Here is a 17,839-nt window from a genome sequence, read left to right as displayed (position 1 = left end):
AGTAGTAATTTAGATAACCTTTCTTTAAACAAAAATTTAATCTTGTCTTTTAGATGAGAAACATTTACCTCAGATTCTCCAATATCCATAAGTGCTCATTCAACAATATCATCATCATCATCATCATCATCTCAGCTTTCATCTGAGCTATCACCCCAAGCAGCAACCATAGCCTTTGTTGATCCTTTGCTATTGCTTTTCTTGGGTTGAACTTGTTCCTTCTTCATGTTCCTCCATTCAGCTCTTTCCTTCTTCCACTCAATTTCCCACAGAGGATAGTTCTTGATGTGGTGATCAGTCTTTCCACATTTGTATACACCATCATTGGTTTGTTTCTCAGGAGCTTTTGATTTGCTGTAGCTACCACTTCTTGAAAAACCCTTTCCTCTCCTTAGGTACTTCTTGAAATCTTTGGTGATCATGACCATTTCATCATCTTCCAAATCACAACCTTAATGAATGTAAGAGCCAAACTTCTTTAATTCTTAAGTACACCCATTTTCATGTCTGCCTCCTAAGATCATAGGCAGTAAGATTCCCAATCAATTCATCTAGTGGGAGAGTGGTAATAATCTTTGATTCCTGGATGGCAGTGATTTTGCTCTCCTATGTGATAGGTAAAACTCTAGTCAATATCTTTTTAACCCTTTCTTTTTCAGGAGTAATCCTTCCAAGAGATTTCAGTTCATTTGTTAGTGTAGTGAACCTTGGGTACATCTCTTGAATTGTTTCTCCTTCATATCAAAACTCTCATATTGAGAGTACAGTAGAGTTCCTCTAGATCTCTTCACCTGAGGTGTTCCTTCATGATCCACTTGCAGTGTGTCCCATATTTGCTTAGCAGTGGTACATCCTTGGTTTCTGCTGTACTCATCTGGACCAAGTCCACAAATAATCCATTTCTTGGCTTTAGCATTCTTCTCCCATTTCCTCAAGTCTTCATCAGAGCAATCAGCTCTTGTCTTTGGCACATCTACTCCTTTAGTATTTTTCTTCAAGGTAGCTAATGGACCATCGGTGACAATGTCTCATAGCTCATAGTCCTCTCCTATAATGTGATCCCTCATACTATTTTTCCACCAAGAGTAGTACTGGCCATTAAAGAGTGGTGCCCTAGCAGTAAATTACCCTTCCTAGATTCTAGGTGGTGCACTCATATTGATCTTCTCCTAAGGGGTAAGCCTCTTCAAGGATAACCTGCTCTGATACCAATGGATTTTCTATACTTCAATGCCACACAAGAGGGGAGGTGATTTGTGTGGTGTCTAATTTTTGCGTGCACAGGTTATAGAAGGACCCGGTTCTTATATGTGTTCCTTAAACTATTATTGCGGAAATAATAAATGTGAAAAGTAAAGAACGCATGTATTTTTACGCGGAAAACAGCTGGCTCAAAAGGTGACAAAATTACGACCTACAACGCAGTAGGATTTTCTATAACACTTCACTAAATTACTGAGCTAAAACAACATTTACAAAAACTCTTTGTAAACCTAAGGATTACCTATAATCTCATTGTTGCAACCAGCCTCTAACTGTTGCGACAACTTCAAGTTAACTCTAACTTGAATACTCAGAATACCTATTACAATTGCTTCTAGATAAAGTTGAAAGGTACAATATGAAAACCACCTACTACAATGAAACTAGAATAAAAGACAGACACTTGAAACAGGTTCTTCTATCTGGTTCATGTAGCTTCAGGTTTGCACACTTGAATCACACAAGATTGCTTGCAAAATGCCTTGATATTTTTCTCTCAACTCACGTTTAACTTCAGCTTTTGTGCATCTCGGTAAAGTGAACACATCCTATTATTTATAGAGTTAGTAGAATAGAAAATAACTAGAGTTATAATGCTACTCTTCCTTGGTGGAAGTGTTCTAGTTAACTTCAACTTCTATCTCCTTTCCTTATCTTGGATAGTGTTCTCTTTGAGTAAGGAGTCCTTCTCCTTATCAATTATGTAACCTTTTCGATCAGGAGATACCAGATATAACAAGTTAAACTTATCTCCCTCACATGCATCCCTTATGCTTGAATTTTCCCCGTGTGTGTACATTATGGATGGGCCTGGTTCATGCTTGAGTTCCTTTGTCAATCTTCAAAACAACCTTCATTTGGGCCAACTCAACCCTTATCCTTATACCAACACACACATATCAATATCAGAACACAATAATCAACATGTACCATATGTGCCTATATACCACAGCAGTATTAATATCACAACACTATAGCACCACATGTGTCGATATGCCACAACACTTGCCAAAATCAACAATATCAATGTTACCACAACATATAGCCAATGGCTCAATCACAATGTGTACAAGAATCTCAATAACAACAAAATGAACGAGTAATACTCAACAAGGAGAGATATATCAACAATTAACAAATTCAACCTCAACCTAATAATGGCTTTCACAACATCAACACCAATAACCTAACACGAAGACATTTCACGAAATAACAATTTCAAGTAAGAGTAATTCAATAATAAAAGGGGTAACAAGACAATAAGGGAGGTATTAACCTCAACTAGAGCACATGAGGTAGCAACTTCAACTAGAGCACATAAGAGGAGTTAAAATAATAAAGGATAGAACAAATGCTAACACGTCAATTAGAGCATGTGAGAGTACATGAAAGATGTAATCATGTTATAACAAATCCAATTAACTTCATGAAAGAAGTCTAAAAGTCTAAACAACTCAAAATACCACATATAAATCGTGTACACACTCATAACCTTGTGTACACGTCTTTCATATAGTACAATTAACATACAACAACCCAAATCCTAAGGGGTAGTTCGCTCACACAAAGTTAGGCAAGATACTTACCTCAAATAGGCCAAATCAACCCTCGAAAATAGCTTTCCCCTAAATTTCGCCTTCACACGACTCAAATCTAACAAAAATGACTTAATAACATCAAACAATGCAAGAGAGGCCGATTATAATAGGTAAAGTTTTTAATTTTACACATTTTTTAAAAGTCAACAAAAGTCAACCCTATGCCCACCCGGACAAAACCCGAGTCTAATAGTAGATTCAAACTACTCATAACCCCACGAGTCCATATATGTGTTTTGTTTTCAAATCTGAGTCCAAAATGTCTCTCAAAATCCAAATTCGCATTATTTAAAACTTTGAAAAAAATCCCCCAAAACTCCTCTTTGATTCTCATAAATTTGATATTAAATCTAAGATATAATCATTAAATATAGTTGTAAAATAATTATAATCACTTAACCAATGATTGTAGATGAAAATTCCCTCTTTCCAAATCGCCTCCTTCCGAGTTAAGATTTCTAAAATGAGAGAAAATGATATGAAATCTCGACTCCTGGCCTTTTTGTTCACTTTTAGATATTGCTATTGCGACACTAGGTTCGCAAATTGTAAACCCTTGCAATTGCAAAGAAAATGTCGCAAATGCGGAAATTGTCAAGCCTAGGAAGTATCACAATTACGACATAGACTTCGCAAATGCGACAAAAGGTCGCAATTGCAACCTACCCCAACTAATTCTACAATTCGCAAATGTAAACCATGTATCGCAATTGCAAAACCTGAACCCCTCCCTCCCCCCCCCCCCGTCATGTTCGTAATTGCAAGGCTGGTGCTTGCAATTGCGATAACTGTAATACCATCACACCAGCAACATGTTTTTAGTCCAAACATTTTCGAAACACATCTGAAACACACCCGAGCCCTCGGGGCTCTAAACCCAACATCTACACAAGTCTTAAAAATATCATACAAACTCGCTCGCGCAATCAAAATATAAAAATAATATCTATTACTACGAATTGGACATTATAACGCATGAAATTCGAAGAAAGGTTCAAGAACCTCTACAATTGCAACCAAGCGTCTGAATCTTATCAAATCAACTTTAAATGGTACCAAATTTTGCAGACAAGTTCCAAATAGTAAAATGGACCTATTCCAAGCTCTAAAACCAAATTCCGAATCCGCTAGCAAAAAATTCAACCTACAGTCAAACTTGAAAAAATCTTCTAAACCTCAAATTGCTAGTTTTTGGCAAAACAACACAAATCAACCTACATACCTCTTATTTAGATTCCGAGCATATGCCCAACTCAAAAGTTATAATACAAACCTATCGGAGCCATCCAAATACCGTTCTGAGGTCGTATTCACAAAACTCAAATTTTGGTCAATATTTCCAATTTAGACTTCTAAGCCAAGAACCAAAGGGTCCAAATCAATCCAAGATCACTCTGGTATGAAACTAACCGATCCCGCAATGTCATAAACCACAAATATGCATGTGTTAAGCATCAAGAGGGTAACATGCTACAAATACCCAAAATGACCGGTCGTATCATTATATTAACAAAGTACGAAGTACATAAATTTTATGGGAGAATTTAGTTTTAATCTATGAAAAAATAGGATGACATCATCCCTCGTGTTACAAGGGCTATGGAATGTAACTAATTAGGATTTTGTAAATAGATGAAAGAGTTAGAGAAGGCAGACGTGAAATATAGGCTTTGAGTGTGATCTCATGAGTATAATAAATAGTATTCTTCGGGAAATTGCTAAAGAAACTTCTATAACACATCATGAAAGAAACTATAAGATCTTTATTCTAATAAATCACTAACAAACAACATTTACCTAAAAAAAGGTTATAAAATCTTCACATGAATGAAGGTACACCTGTGAAAACTCACCTTGATGAGTTTAATTCAATTCTAATAGACATAAAGAGTGTAGACATCAAAATTGAGAGTGAGGATCATGCCTTGATTGTGTTATGTTCTTGACCACTCTCTTACAATACTTTTGTTGGTACATTGCTATTCAGGTTTCTAGAAAGAAGATTGGAGGATGAAGGTTCTGTAAGTAAAGGAAGAACACAAGAGAAAGACATTAATAGGAAAAATTCAATGGCAAATTAAAGTCTAGAGAAAATGATAACGTAGAAAGTAAATAGTATTGCAAATATTATTGACATTGGCAACAATTCTAATGATAGTGACTATGTATGAGAAATATGTGCCATGAGTTCTCGTCATGGGTGGAATTTTGAACTTTTGATTCTGGTACAACTTTTCATATGTGTTCATACAAAATTAGTTTTCATCCTAGAAAAATCTGAGTGATACTTTCTACCTGGGAGATGATATCGATAGAGAGAATTAGTAACATTAGATTAGAAATATTCGATGGAGTTATCATAAATATTGAGTTTTGGCATGTTCCTCATATGAAGAGGAATGTGATTTCTCTTTAGACTGTTAATGATCAAGGGTTTAAGTTCCTCTTAGAGAATAGAACACTTAAAGTACGCTAAAGGCTCCATGATACTCATAAAAGGGTAAACTGCATTCCAGATTGTATTATCTTTAGGCCAGTGCAAAGGAAAAGTTGTTATAGCTTTTGGAACAAGTGATCTAAATAAGTCTTAGTTGTGGTACTTGCGACTTGGTCATACGAGTGACAAGAGATTATCTTTGTTTAGCAACCATGCAAAATTTACTGGATTGGTACAGAAATCAAACTTAAATTTTTGTGAGCATTGAATATTTAGTAAACAGACAAAGGTTTCAATTCTGCAAAGAGGCAAAGCTCAAGACCAAAGACAAGTTAGATTATATACATTTAGACTTGTGGGGTTCCAAATAGAGTTTCCTCTAAGAGTGGTGCCAAATATTTTATGATTTTAATTTATGATTACTCAACAATAATGTGAGTATAGTTTCAAAAAATAAAAAATGAGGGTTTTTTATATTTGTTAAATAGAAGATGATAGTTGAGAAACGTACGTAAAGCAAAGTTAAGCATTTTCTGACTAAGGTTGGAAATTAACAATTCGGAGTATAATGATTTATGCAGCATAAAGGGCATGGTGATTCATCACACTTGTATCAAACGTCACAAAACAATGATATTGCAAAATGTATGAACATAACACTTTGTGATAGGGCACGAAATATGCTTTTACACTCATGTGTTAGGAAGGATTTTTGGGTTGAAGCAATCAATACAGCTTGTGATTTGGTCAACTGATCTCATCCACACTATTAAGTTTAGAACCCCTTTTAAGGTATGGTCTGATTCTCATGCTGGTCATTCAGTTTTGAGGATATTTAGTTGTCCTTATTATACTCATGTGAGGGATGAAAAACTTAAGACTAGAGCAAAAAATGCATATTTTAGAGTATGCAACTGGAGTGAAGATTATAGGTTGTGGTGCACAAATTAAAGACTCAAGGGTTAATTATTAATAGGTATATGCCATATAATAAATCTGCCTCACTGGATAGCTATAGGGACAAAACAATAACAGAAACAAATTGTGGTTCTAGTGATCACCGTAGAGCTAAAATTTCAATCTTCACTAGCTCATCTCGGTAGTTCATAAGTGAATAAAGTGAAGGAGGTACAAAACCTTGTGAACATGTGCAATAACAATCGTATACATTGCAATAGGCACAAAAAAGAGAGTGACCAACCGACCATAAAAATTTACAAGCATAGTTTATGTGAATATTCTCGGATATGCTCAAATCTTATGGAATTTGCTTTGTTATTTGTAGAACCATTGACGTGTTTGAGCTCAATAGCTATAAAGAATCTATATCTAGTCCAGAAGAAGATTAGGGGTTTGCTGCTATGAGTGAAGAGATTGCGTTTCTTCATACGAATCATATATGGAAGCTTGTTCAATTGTTAAATTGATGTAGTAGGCTGCAAATGAGTTTTCACAAGAAAGGACGACAGTTTGGCGATAGAACCACCAATGTACAATGCAAGGTTGGTGAATGAAGGTTTTATAGAAAGGGATGATATAGATTATAATACAGTATTCTCTAAAGCAATGAAGCATAGGTCTATCAGGGTCTTACTAGCTTTGGTGGCTCTTCATGACTCAAAGCTAGATAAGATAGACGTGAAACCTGCATTTTTGCATGATGAGTTGGAAGAGTAAATTGTATGAGTCAACCTGAGGGATTCATCACTCCAAGTGAAAAAATCATACTTTCTAGCTTAAAATATCTTCATATGATATGAATCAGTTATCTAAGCAGTGGTATAAAAGGTTTGATATATTCATAATCAAAATGCATTTTCACAAAGTGAAAATGATAATTGTATGTATTACAAGAAGATGGAAGATGGTATTTTGGTGTATTTTCAGTTGTATATGAATGAAATACTTATTACTGCTAAAAGAATATTACATATTGTCCGATTGAAAAAAAGCAATTAGATAAGAAGTTTGAGATGAAGGATTTGGGTGTTGCAAAGAATATATATGTTGGGGATAGAGATTACTTGATATATAAGGGTTTGAAGTTGATAATGTCTCAAAAAGTTTACATTGAGAAGGTCCTCAAGACATTTAATATGATAGGTGTCAAAACTATATATGTTCCTCTTTCTTTCCATTTTAAGTTGTCTACAAATATGTCACCAAAAATAGATGAGGAGATGGAGCAGATATCTATGTTCCATATTCGAGTATTGTAGGTAGCATTATGTATCCTTTGGTTTGCCTTCGTCCTAATATTTCACATGTGGTCATATTGTGAGTAGATACATAGTGTGTCCTGGTAATGAACATAAGCAAGTAGTGAAGTGGATCTTGATATACTTGATGGGTACTATCAACATGGACTTGACTTTTGACAATGACAAGGTAAGCGAATATGTAGTTCGCTATGTTGATTTAGACTATACAATGGACTTGGATAAGAGAATATCTCTGACAGGTTATGATTTTACTCTTTCTGATAGTATCATCAGTTGGAAGGCGACTTTGAAACTTGTTATTTCTTTATCTACATTAGATGAGGAGTATATGGTATACAGAAGTAGTGAAAGAGACTATTTGATTACAAATCTTGGTTAGTGATCTTGGACTGACTTAGAAGAAGACTTTAGTATTAGTATTAAGTGAAGTGGATCTTGATATACTTGATATATTTGTTTGTCTTTACTTCTCATGATTACGTAAGTAACAGCTTGTTTGGATAATTGTCATGTAATATTTCATAATATATAGTATTATACTGCATTGTATCATTTTGATATATACAGTATGTGAATAGATTATATTGTTTGTCGTTATTTCATGATGTCATGCACCAGCAATACGAAGAATAAATTTGCAATATTTTAAAGAAAACGTAAGGTACGAAGTAATATCATACTATATTATAAGCATGAAGACCAAAAGTTAAATGTGAAAGACGAAAATGACCATATAATATTTTTGGACTTTTATGCCCTTAAAAGTTATACTATTAATAATACCTTCAATATTAGTAAACAAAATATGTAAGCTACAAAAGATAGCTTTGTAACGTTAAATTTGGCTTGGGATTTGTCAAGAATTTATTAAGGTACATGTATCTAAATTCTTCCCTTTATAAAGTTAAACTCTTGAACTTTTCATGTGTATAAATTTGTTTGAGCAAGCATTTCAGTTCTTATATTTTATCTTCTTCTTTTATGTTTTTTAACTTTAATATTCAGATTATTATACTTTCCAAGTGCAAATCTTTTTCTTATAAATGCAATCATGATTCAAAGTTTTTTATCATAAATGTACAAAACTGTATAATTTTTTCAATTTTGTAATAATTATATGGGATACACGCGCAATGTATATACCCATAGACTAGTTATTATATTAAAAGATAGGATAAATGATAAAATATGATTATTTAATAATTAAAAAGGCAAGATGAGAGAACAAAATTGGGTAACGACGCGACCATACCAAATCGATCGTCCCATAGAGTGGCACTTTTCGTCGTCACGTTATGACGGATTTAACGATACGATATGATATAATAAAACTTAAGCAAACAATCAAAGTAAACTTTGTATTTAAAGTAACAAAACGCTATTGTTTCCCGTGAAAATGGTAATAACAATTAAATTTGATTTTGTAGTTCTAAAAATACATGATCTATTTTTATACTAGTTGTTAAGGCAATAGATTCTAAGTGAAGTATTTGAGATCAAGATATGAGCTTAAGACAAGATTTAACCAAATCAAATCGCTGTCAATCGAGACCTCGAGCTTGCTCATTCGGGGTCGAGTCCGATGTCCGCCGAGGGCGGTCGATGGAGACAAACAGTTGTAATAAAATTAATGATGGCTCTTTATAGCCAATAATAAGCAATAAATGAAGAACAATAAATAATACACAACAAATATGAGCAATAAATGAAGTGATGAGACCAAGAAAATATGTTAGAGAACAGAGAGCATGTTCTTGTGTATTTAGTATTGAGCAACAGGTGTCTATAAAATGACAAGGATCCCCTTTATATATGAGAAAAAATCCGAACATAGTACAAGTACATTTAGTACAAAGAGATGGAGATGGGACAGCTAATTGATATCATGATTTGGGTCTGAATTTAGCTCACTAGACTTTGTCAGCTCTAGTTATGCGCCTTGGGAACTCCCCATTTTTCCATCATAGCTGTTGGTTTGCATCACCCCAAGATCGAGCGTCAATAGCCCTCGAGGGTGAACCTCGACCCTAGTCTCGAACCTGCAAAATATGCTTACGAGGTACCATGACGACGAAAAATTGGACCGTCTGATTTTACCGTATACAGATAGTCCCCGCATTTTTTAGAGCGAAAGTGATAAGAAACAACCTTGAATCCATGCCCCTCTAGTACTTCCGTAATGACGGATGTTATAAGGTGCCAAAAGTCGGCATACACGCAGCCCTTGAAAGCCTTCGCATTGATTACGGCGATTGGCTGTTCTTTGGCCTCCTTCAATGTGTGTGTGGGACCTCTATAAATACTTCTCTTCCCGTTCTTTACAACTCACTGAACCACCAAGCCCCAAAATGGTTCCTTCTACCTTTACTTTTGTTCTTTCTTCGAAACGCAACTTCTCTTTCTCTTCTGAAATATTTTAAGAATGGCAAAAACTTTCATCTCTACTTCTCAGGAGAACGTGACCTCCTTCTCTTCGCTTCCATCTAAAGGAAAAGCGGCAATGCCTCCTCGTTCCAGGATTTTTTGCAACGGCTTCCGCTTTCAAGGTTGAGAGACCTTCTTCGAAGTCGGGGCATCGTGTGCCCGTGTCTCAGTATATTAGCTCAATAACAGATGTCGAAAGGGTAAGGACTGATTGCCGCTGGGGGGACGTGGTGCTTGTGGAGATCCCTACTCGGGAGGAGGACATAATGACATACAAAGCCAGTTTTCTCAGTGTGTATACTTACCCATTTACCCTTAGGCTGGTGGGGCCATCCTTGCCTCCGATTGATGTTGTGATTCTCAACTTTTTCCAATGGTATCAGGTGACTTTCGGCTAAATTCACCATTCATTCTGGCGCATTATCTACATGATCAGGCACTATGTGAACATGACTGAGGGGATGACCTTCACCCTCGATCACCTGATCAGGATGTATAGCCCCCGTCTCTTCCGTGGGAGTCTGATTAAGCTCCACTACCGAGCTTCATGGGCCCTTTTTGCTTGCATCGAAGAAGTAGGGAACGGAGGGTGGATAAGTAACTTTGTCCGAGCTAGGACTTCGGACCTAATCCCGGTGGAAAGGATGTTGTTTCCCGAGAGGTGGAACATGGAACATAAGTGGATACGTTATTTAGCATTTCCTTGCTTTTTTTAGGTACATTTTTCCTCGTACTTAATTTCTTCTACTAACACAGACGTAGCAATTTATCCCGGCGAGGTCACGGACCTCTTAGACTAGGTCGGCCGGCTGGACTTGATTTGCCCATATGCTGAGCGAGTGTGGCGTGATCTGTCCCAAGCTCGATGGGAAGCTAAAGACTATGGTAAGCCTTCACCCCTATTGCAGTTGTACCTTCTAATCTGAATCGCTACTGATAGCGCTCTCACTCCATGTGCTTACCTCTTGCATTTTTTTAGGTCTGGGGGAGGTCCCCTTAACGAAGGGGACATCGCTTGGTGTAGAGGGTACTTTGGGACTCGACGAAGGGAAGAAAATACAAAGGGAACCATCGAATGAACCTTCGGAATCCTAGAAGATCAAGGAGGGAGAAACTAAAGTTGACTAGGCAGCCCTAACTCCGAAAGCAGCGGGAAGTCCCCGAGTTGAAGATGAGGGGGGAAATAATTCATCCATAGCGTCCGAGGGAGGGGAAAACCTAATCGACCCTTAGGCCGTAGAGATGGTGGCTACCGAGCTGGAGCTTGATGTCATCGTCGTCCAACTTTGGAATGGAGAGACCACTGAGGGAATATCGGACGAGGTCCTTGATAAAGCCGATGGCCAAAATACTCCTCAAGCTGGGACGCATTCGGTAGGTGGTTTGGAAGAGCGTAGTTTTGGAGCCCTACATGGACAAGAGATGACCCTAATTGATCCTGTCGGTGCCGTTGTCGTGAGTGATTCCCCTCAGAGAACTACCTTACCTCCTAAGGGAATGCAAGATGCCCCGAATGAAGAACCTTTCGATGTGGGCGTGCCTATCGGAGACAGAGATGCACTTGAAAGGCCTTCAGCTGCTCCGAAGGGGATTCTCGAGCTCGATGCTTCACTCGTCTTCAGCGAGATTAGCATTCTTTGTGAGTAGGTAGTTTTTGTAAATCCTTCCTGTCGTTTTAACCTTTGTCTTTCTAAATTGTCTTTTTTATGGCGTCATGCCAGGGCGCTTTACAATCAGACATTCGCTCGGCTTCAAGCTGAGGTGACCCGTCATAAGCATGAGAAGGCTCATCGTGTTGAACAGGTTACCTAGTTTCCGTTTGCTATTGTCTGAGTGTTTTCCAGATCTCAGTGTTTTAACATCTTGGATTTGATTCATGCAGTTTGAGAAGGAAGGTGCCCTGCTGAGGGGGAGCTCCGAGCTAAAGACTCCGAAATCTTCGAACTCAAACGGCGCGTGAGAGAGATAACCTCTGAGAGGGATACCCTCGAGGAAAAAATGGCCTTAGTTGGGCGTCAGCTTCAAGATGTGAGGGTGGATAGTGAAAAATATATAAGTCTCCACTCTAAGTTAATTAATGCACTATCCAGGATCAAAATCGAAGTTGAGACACTTATATCTGCACATTAAAAGGGTGCCGTTATAATAAACGCTCAAACTGGGTGAGTGCCTAAGGAGGACGAACTGGAGTTGACTAGAGCCGTGGAGAATGATCGGTTAGAATCTCGGAGGTTGAATCTTGAGGATATACATGCAGGAGATATCAATTTCTCCGTCGAGCTCGAGAGGGTGAAGACCCTAGAGAAGAAAGTTCATGACATGTTCGCTTCCAAAGGTGTGCCGGGTAGTGGCTTAGGAGATGATGAGGATGGAGGCGGAATCCCCCCGAGGAAAAGAGGTTGTCAAAGGTCTTGGGACTATAGCTGGAACCGTTATGGCACACCCTCTGGCAGAGCCATCAAAGATCCAGGATAGATGATAGATTAGGGTTCTGTTTGGCCCTTCCTTGCAATGATTTTTCAAACCCTTTTAAACATACCTCTGCGATACATATATATAATAGGCTTTTCGTTTTTATCATTTCTTTTCTCCTTTGCCTTTTGAGAAAATATGTGATACTTTTGATAATCGATTCGAGATCTTAGACCTTGGGTTACACCCTCAGGCTTTTTCTATTGCTAAGTGGCCCGTAAAGGTCGAAAGTCGGTCCCCAAGTGTTCTCAGGTTAGACCTAGATTTTATACGTTGGGTCATTGTGACCTTCGATTTTAGCGCTGGCGATAGTGGCTCTTATACGTTTGGTCGGTGCGACCTTCAATTTCAGTGTTGGCGACAATGGCTCTTACGCTTTTGCTCTTAGGCATGTTTAGTTTACTATTTTGGGTTCGGTATCTTAATCGGGTTTCAACTCAAGCTCATTCGACCCTCAAGTTTTTTGAATTTAAGGCTAGCCTTTAGGCTCTTACACTTTGGGTCAGTACGACATTTTGTATGGGCTGGCGACAATGGCTCTTACGCTTTTGCTCTTAGGCACATTTAGTCAACTATTTTGGGTTCAGTCTCTGAATTGGGTTTCGACTCGAGCTCATTTGACCCTCAAGTTGTTTTAATTTAAGGCTGGCCCTTAGGGTCTTATGCTTTGGGTCAGTACGACCTTTTGTATGGGCTTGCGACAATGGCTCTTACGCGTTGGGTCGGTACGACCTTTGATTTTAGTGCTGGTGACAGTGGCTATTGCGCATTTGGTCGGTACGACCTTTTATAGGCTTTATTTTTCCCTTGTTAAGGACTTTTTGAAATTGTGTTTGCCTTACTACTCGACGGTTCGATAGAAACCTCGATTGTGAGTCGTTATATGGCGATGATCGAGCACCTTGGGAGATTTGGCTCGATGGCTGAGTGTCTTGAAGCCTTATAGTTGGAGCTGACATGGTCGAAGATCTTTTGCCTATGTCGAGGGTAACCTGCTTAACCGGTTCTTTTTGAAGAATATTCGAAGTAATTGAAGTCCTGTGATTTTATAGCGACGGTTGGGTGCCCTCGAGTCTAGTTAGTTTGGCTGGTACAGCCTTGTGACCGTAGTCATTTGTGTTTGGCCGGAGCCTTTCAGTCCCGAGTGAAGTACTTTCGGCATCTATATCATGGGTATGCCTTTTTAGGTGTCTTACAAGTTCGATATATAGACTTAACTTTGAGATTAGGTTTATACCTTTAGTAAGGTCTTACAAGTTTTACATGCCTTTGAGGTCTTACAGTTTTGGATACTTGGTACGAGTATGGTTCATGCCTTGCTTATGGTCTTACAGATATTGTTACTTGGTACAAGTATGACTCATGCCTTGCTTGAGGTCTTATATAGGTCTTATGAGACTGAGGCTGCCCGCATGTGGTCTTATGGCCTCGGGTTTTGATGAGTTGATGGAGATGGCAATTGACGGCAGTCCCCGAGTCATCGAGGATTTCTCGGCTTGGAAGCCATTACTGGTAAACTCGAGATTGCCTCATTGAGGGCTTATGACTTTGGAGTTTCCGACCCGGAGGTCATGTGGCCTTGAGTTTTTGACGCCAGTCCCCTAGTGTTCGGGACAATTTTGGCTCTGGAGCTGTTTTTCTGATCTTGATGTTGCCTCATTGAGGGCTTAAGAGTTAGGAGCTCCGATTCGGGGGTCGCATTGTTGTGAGTTGTTGACGCCAGTCCCCGAGTGTTCGGGACATTTTTTGGCTCTAGGGCTATTTTTTGCAAAAAAATATCAACCTTTCGTGAAATGCAAAATGCTTTTTGGGAAGTATTCTTTGATTACTTGGTACAAGTATACATGTTTTTGCTGTTACGTGCTCAGATGTTCTATACGGACACAGTTAGTTCAACCGTTTGGCCCGGTACATTATTTTCCTATTGAGAGCCCACTTAGCGCAATTTGGCTTCTCCGAGTAGGTGACCTTCCGGGGGGATGCCCCCCAGTATTTGAGGTTGATTGTGAAAGAAGCTTTGAATAGTTATTGGTTCTTCCTTAGGTAGCATATAGATGTTGTCTCGTTAAAAACCTTGACGGTAAAACCCTTCTAGGGACAAAATCTGGTCGAAGGAAAAGAGTTCAACGCATACTTATAAGAGCCAAAGGCCCTCGAGCTTGAGGGTGCTTCAGAATCTTCCATCGGGCACCTTAGCAGTAGTATAGTTTCAGCATTGATATGTTCCAATTGCTTGGAAGCTGCTCGCCTTCCATGGTACCGAGCTTGTAGGACCCTTTGTCGATTACTCCGAGGATGTGGTATGGTCCTAACCAATTTTGGCCTAGCTTTCCTTCATTAGGGTTTTGGGTGTTGAGGGTGACTTTCCTTAGGACCAAGTCCCCAACTCCGAGATGTAGGAGGTTTGTTCTCCTGTATAATACCTTTCGATCCTTTGCTTTTGGGCGGCCATCTGGACTAGCGAGGCTTCTCGTTTTTCATCTAATAGTTCGAACGCCGTAATCATGGCCTCGTTGTTCAAGCTCTCGGTGGTATGTCGGAATCTGGCACTTGGCTCCCCGATCTCCACTGGTATTAAAGACTCGGCGCCATACACTAGAGAGATAGGTGTTTCCCCTGTGCTTGATTTTGAAGTTGTTCGGTATGCCCATAACACTTTGGGAAATATTTCTATCCATTTTCCCTTAGAGCTTTCCAACGACTTTTTATGTTTTGGATGATGGTTTTGTTTGTGGACTCGGCCTGGCCGTTTGCACACGGGTGGTAAGGCATCGACAGGATTCTATTGATTTTGTGATCCTCAAGGAACTGTGTTACTTTATTTCCGATGAACTGCCTCACATTATCGCATGTTACCTCGGAAAGAATCCTGAATCGGCACATAATGTGATCCCAGATGAAGTCAATGACTTCTTTTTCTCTTATCTTCTCGAAGGCTAGCGTTTCCACCCATTTTGAGAAATAGTCAGTCATAAATAAAATGAATTTAGCTTTACCTGGTGCTGTTGGTAGAGGTCCGACGATGTCTATTCCCCATTTCATGAACGGCTATGGTAATAAAACCGAATGTAGTTGTTCGCCCGGTTGGTGAATTATAGGGGCAAATCTCTGGAATTTGTCTCACTTTCAGACGAATTCCTTAGTGTCTTTTTCCATGTTGTCCTAGTAGTAGCTTGCCCTAATCACCTTTCAGACTAAGGAATCGGCGCTAGAGTGATTTCCACAAGTACCCTCGTGAATTTCTCGGAGTACATAATATGTGTCTCCTAGCCCTAGACATACTGCTAGGGGGGCATCGAAAGTTTTTTTGTATAGAGTCTAATTTTTGTCGAGCGAGAACCGGGCTGCTTTGGTTCGCAGGGCCCTCGATTCCATTGGATCTATGGGTAATTTTACGTCTTTCAGATAGTCAATATATTTATTCCTCCAATCCCACGTTAGGCTGGTAGAATTAATCTCGGCATGACCTTCCTCAACCACTGATTTGGATAGTTGAATAACAGCCCCGGGGAGTAGGTCATCTTCTTCAACAGACGATCCCAGGTTTGTGAGGGCATCGGCCTTGCTGTTCTGCTCCCGAGATATATGGACCAGGGTCCATTCTTTGAAACGGCGTAATGTTACTTGGATTTTGTCCAAGTACCTCTGCATCCTGTCTTCTCGGACCTCGTAGCTCCCATTTACTTGGTTTACTACCGGGAGTGAATCATATTTTGCTTCGACGATCTTAGCTCCCAGGCTTTTGGCCAATTCCAGGCCTGCAATCATAGCCTCATAGTCGGCTTTGTTGTTAGTCAATCTTGCAGTTTTTATAGATTGCCTGATTATGCCACCCGTAGGCGACTTCAGGACTATACCGAGTCCGGATCCTCTCACGTTTGTGGCGCCATCAGCGAACAGGGTCCATACCCCGGAAGACGTGCCTAATTTTAGTAAAAGTTCCTTTTCCACCTCGGGCATGAGGGAGGGCGAGAAGTCGGCCACAAAGTCCGCCAAAATCTGGGACTTGATGGTCGTTCGGGGTTGATACTCGATGTCATACCCCACGAGTTCGATGGCCCATTTGGACAATCTGCCTGATAGTTCGGGCTTATACAATATGCTTCGGAGAGGGTACATTGTTAAAACGCAAATACGGTAGCATTGAAAATAAGGTTTCAATTTTTGCGATGTACTTATTAATGCAAGTGCTAATTTTTTTAGGTGCGGATACCTGGTTTCGGCATCCCCTATGGTCTGACTTACTTAATAAACAGGGAACTGCATACATTGCTCTTCTCGAACCAGAACACCGCTTACCACTAACTCCGATATGGCCAGGTATAGATACAGCATTTCATCCTCTTTTGGCGTGTAGAGCAAAGGCGGACTAGTCAGATATCGTTTCAATTCCTCTAAGGCGTGTTGGCATTCTAGAGTCCACTCGAAGTTGTTCTTCTTTTTGAGTAAAAAGAAGAAATGATGACTCCTGTCTGACGACCTTGATATGAATCTGCTGCCCAGAGCTGCTATCCATCCTGTCAGTCGTTGTACGGCCTTTACATTATTTATCACTGTGATTTCTTCGATAGCCTTGATTTTGTCGTGGTTGATCTCAATCCCCCTGTTTGATACCATGAAGTCTAAGAATTTTCCCGAACCCACTTTGAAGGTGCATTTCTCGGGGTTAAGCTTCATATTGTAGCTTCTGAGGATATCGAATGTTCCCTTCAAGTGAGTCAAATGGTCCTCTGCGCGCAGGGACTTAACTAGCATGTCATCAATATAAACTTCCATGGATTTTCCTATTTGATGCTCGAACATTTTATTAACTAGATGTTGGTACGTAGCCCCTGCGTTTTTCAGCCCAAAGCATATTACATTGTAATAGTAGGTGCCATGCTTCGTGATGAACGAAGTCTTTACCCTGTCATCGGGGTTCATCTAAATTTGATTATATCCCGAGTAGGCGTCCAGAAAGGTGAGGGTCTCGTGGCCAGCTGTAGCATCGATCAGACGATCGATGTTAGGGAATAAGGACAAATCCTTAGGGCACGCCTTATTTAAGTCTTTATAATCTACGCACATTCTTAACTTATTTCCCTTTTTAGGCACTACTACTACGTTGGCCAGCCACTCGGGGTACTTTACCTCTCTAATAGACCCTATTTTAAGGAGTTTTGTTACATCGTACTTAATGAATGTGTGTTTTACTTCGAACTGGGGTCTTCTTTTATGCTTCACCAGTTTAAACCTGGGGTCGACACTCAATTGGTGGGTGGTTATTTCCGGCGAGATTCCTGTCATATCTAAGTGGGACCAAGCGAAATAGTCGATGTTATTAATAAGGAACTGAATGAGTTTTTTCCTAAGTTCGGGGGTTAATCCTGTTCCCAGGTATACCTTCCGATCTGGGAGATGCTCGATCAGAACAGCTTTCTCCA

This window comes from Nicotiana sylvestris, chromosome 3, assembly GCF_000393655.2.
Source record: "Nicotiana sylvestris chromosome 3, ASM39365v2, whole genome shotgun sequence".
NCBI lineage: Eukaryota > Viridiplantae > Streptophyta > Magnoliopsida > Solanales > Solanaceae > Nicotiana > Nicotiana sylvestris.
Note: the sequence above shows the minus strand (reverse complement) of the source record.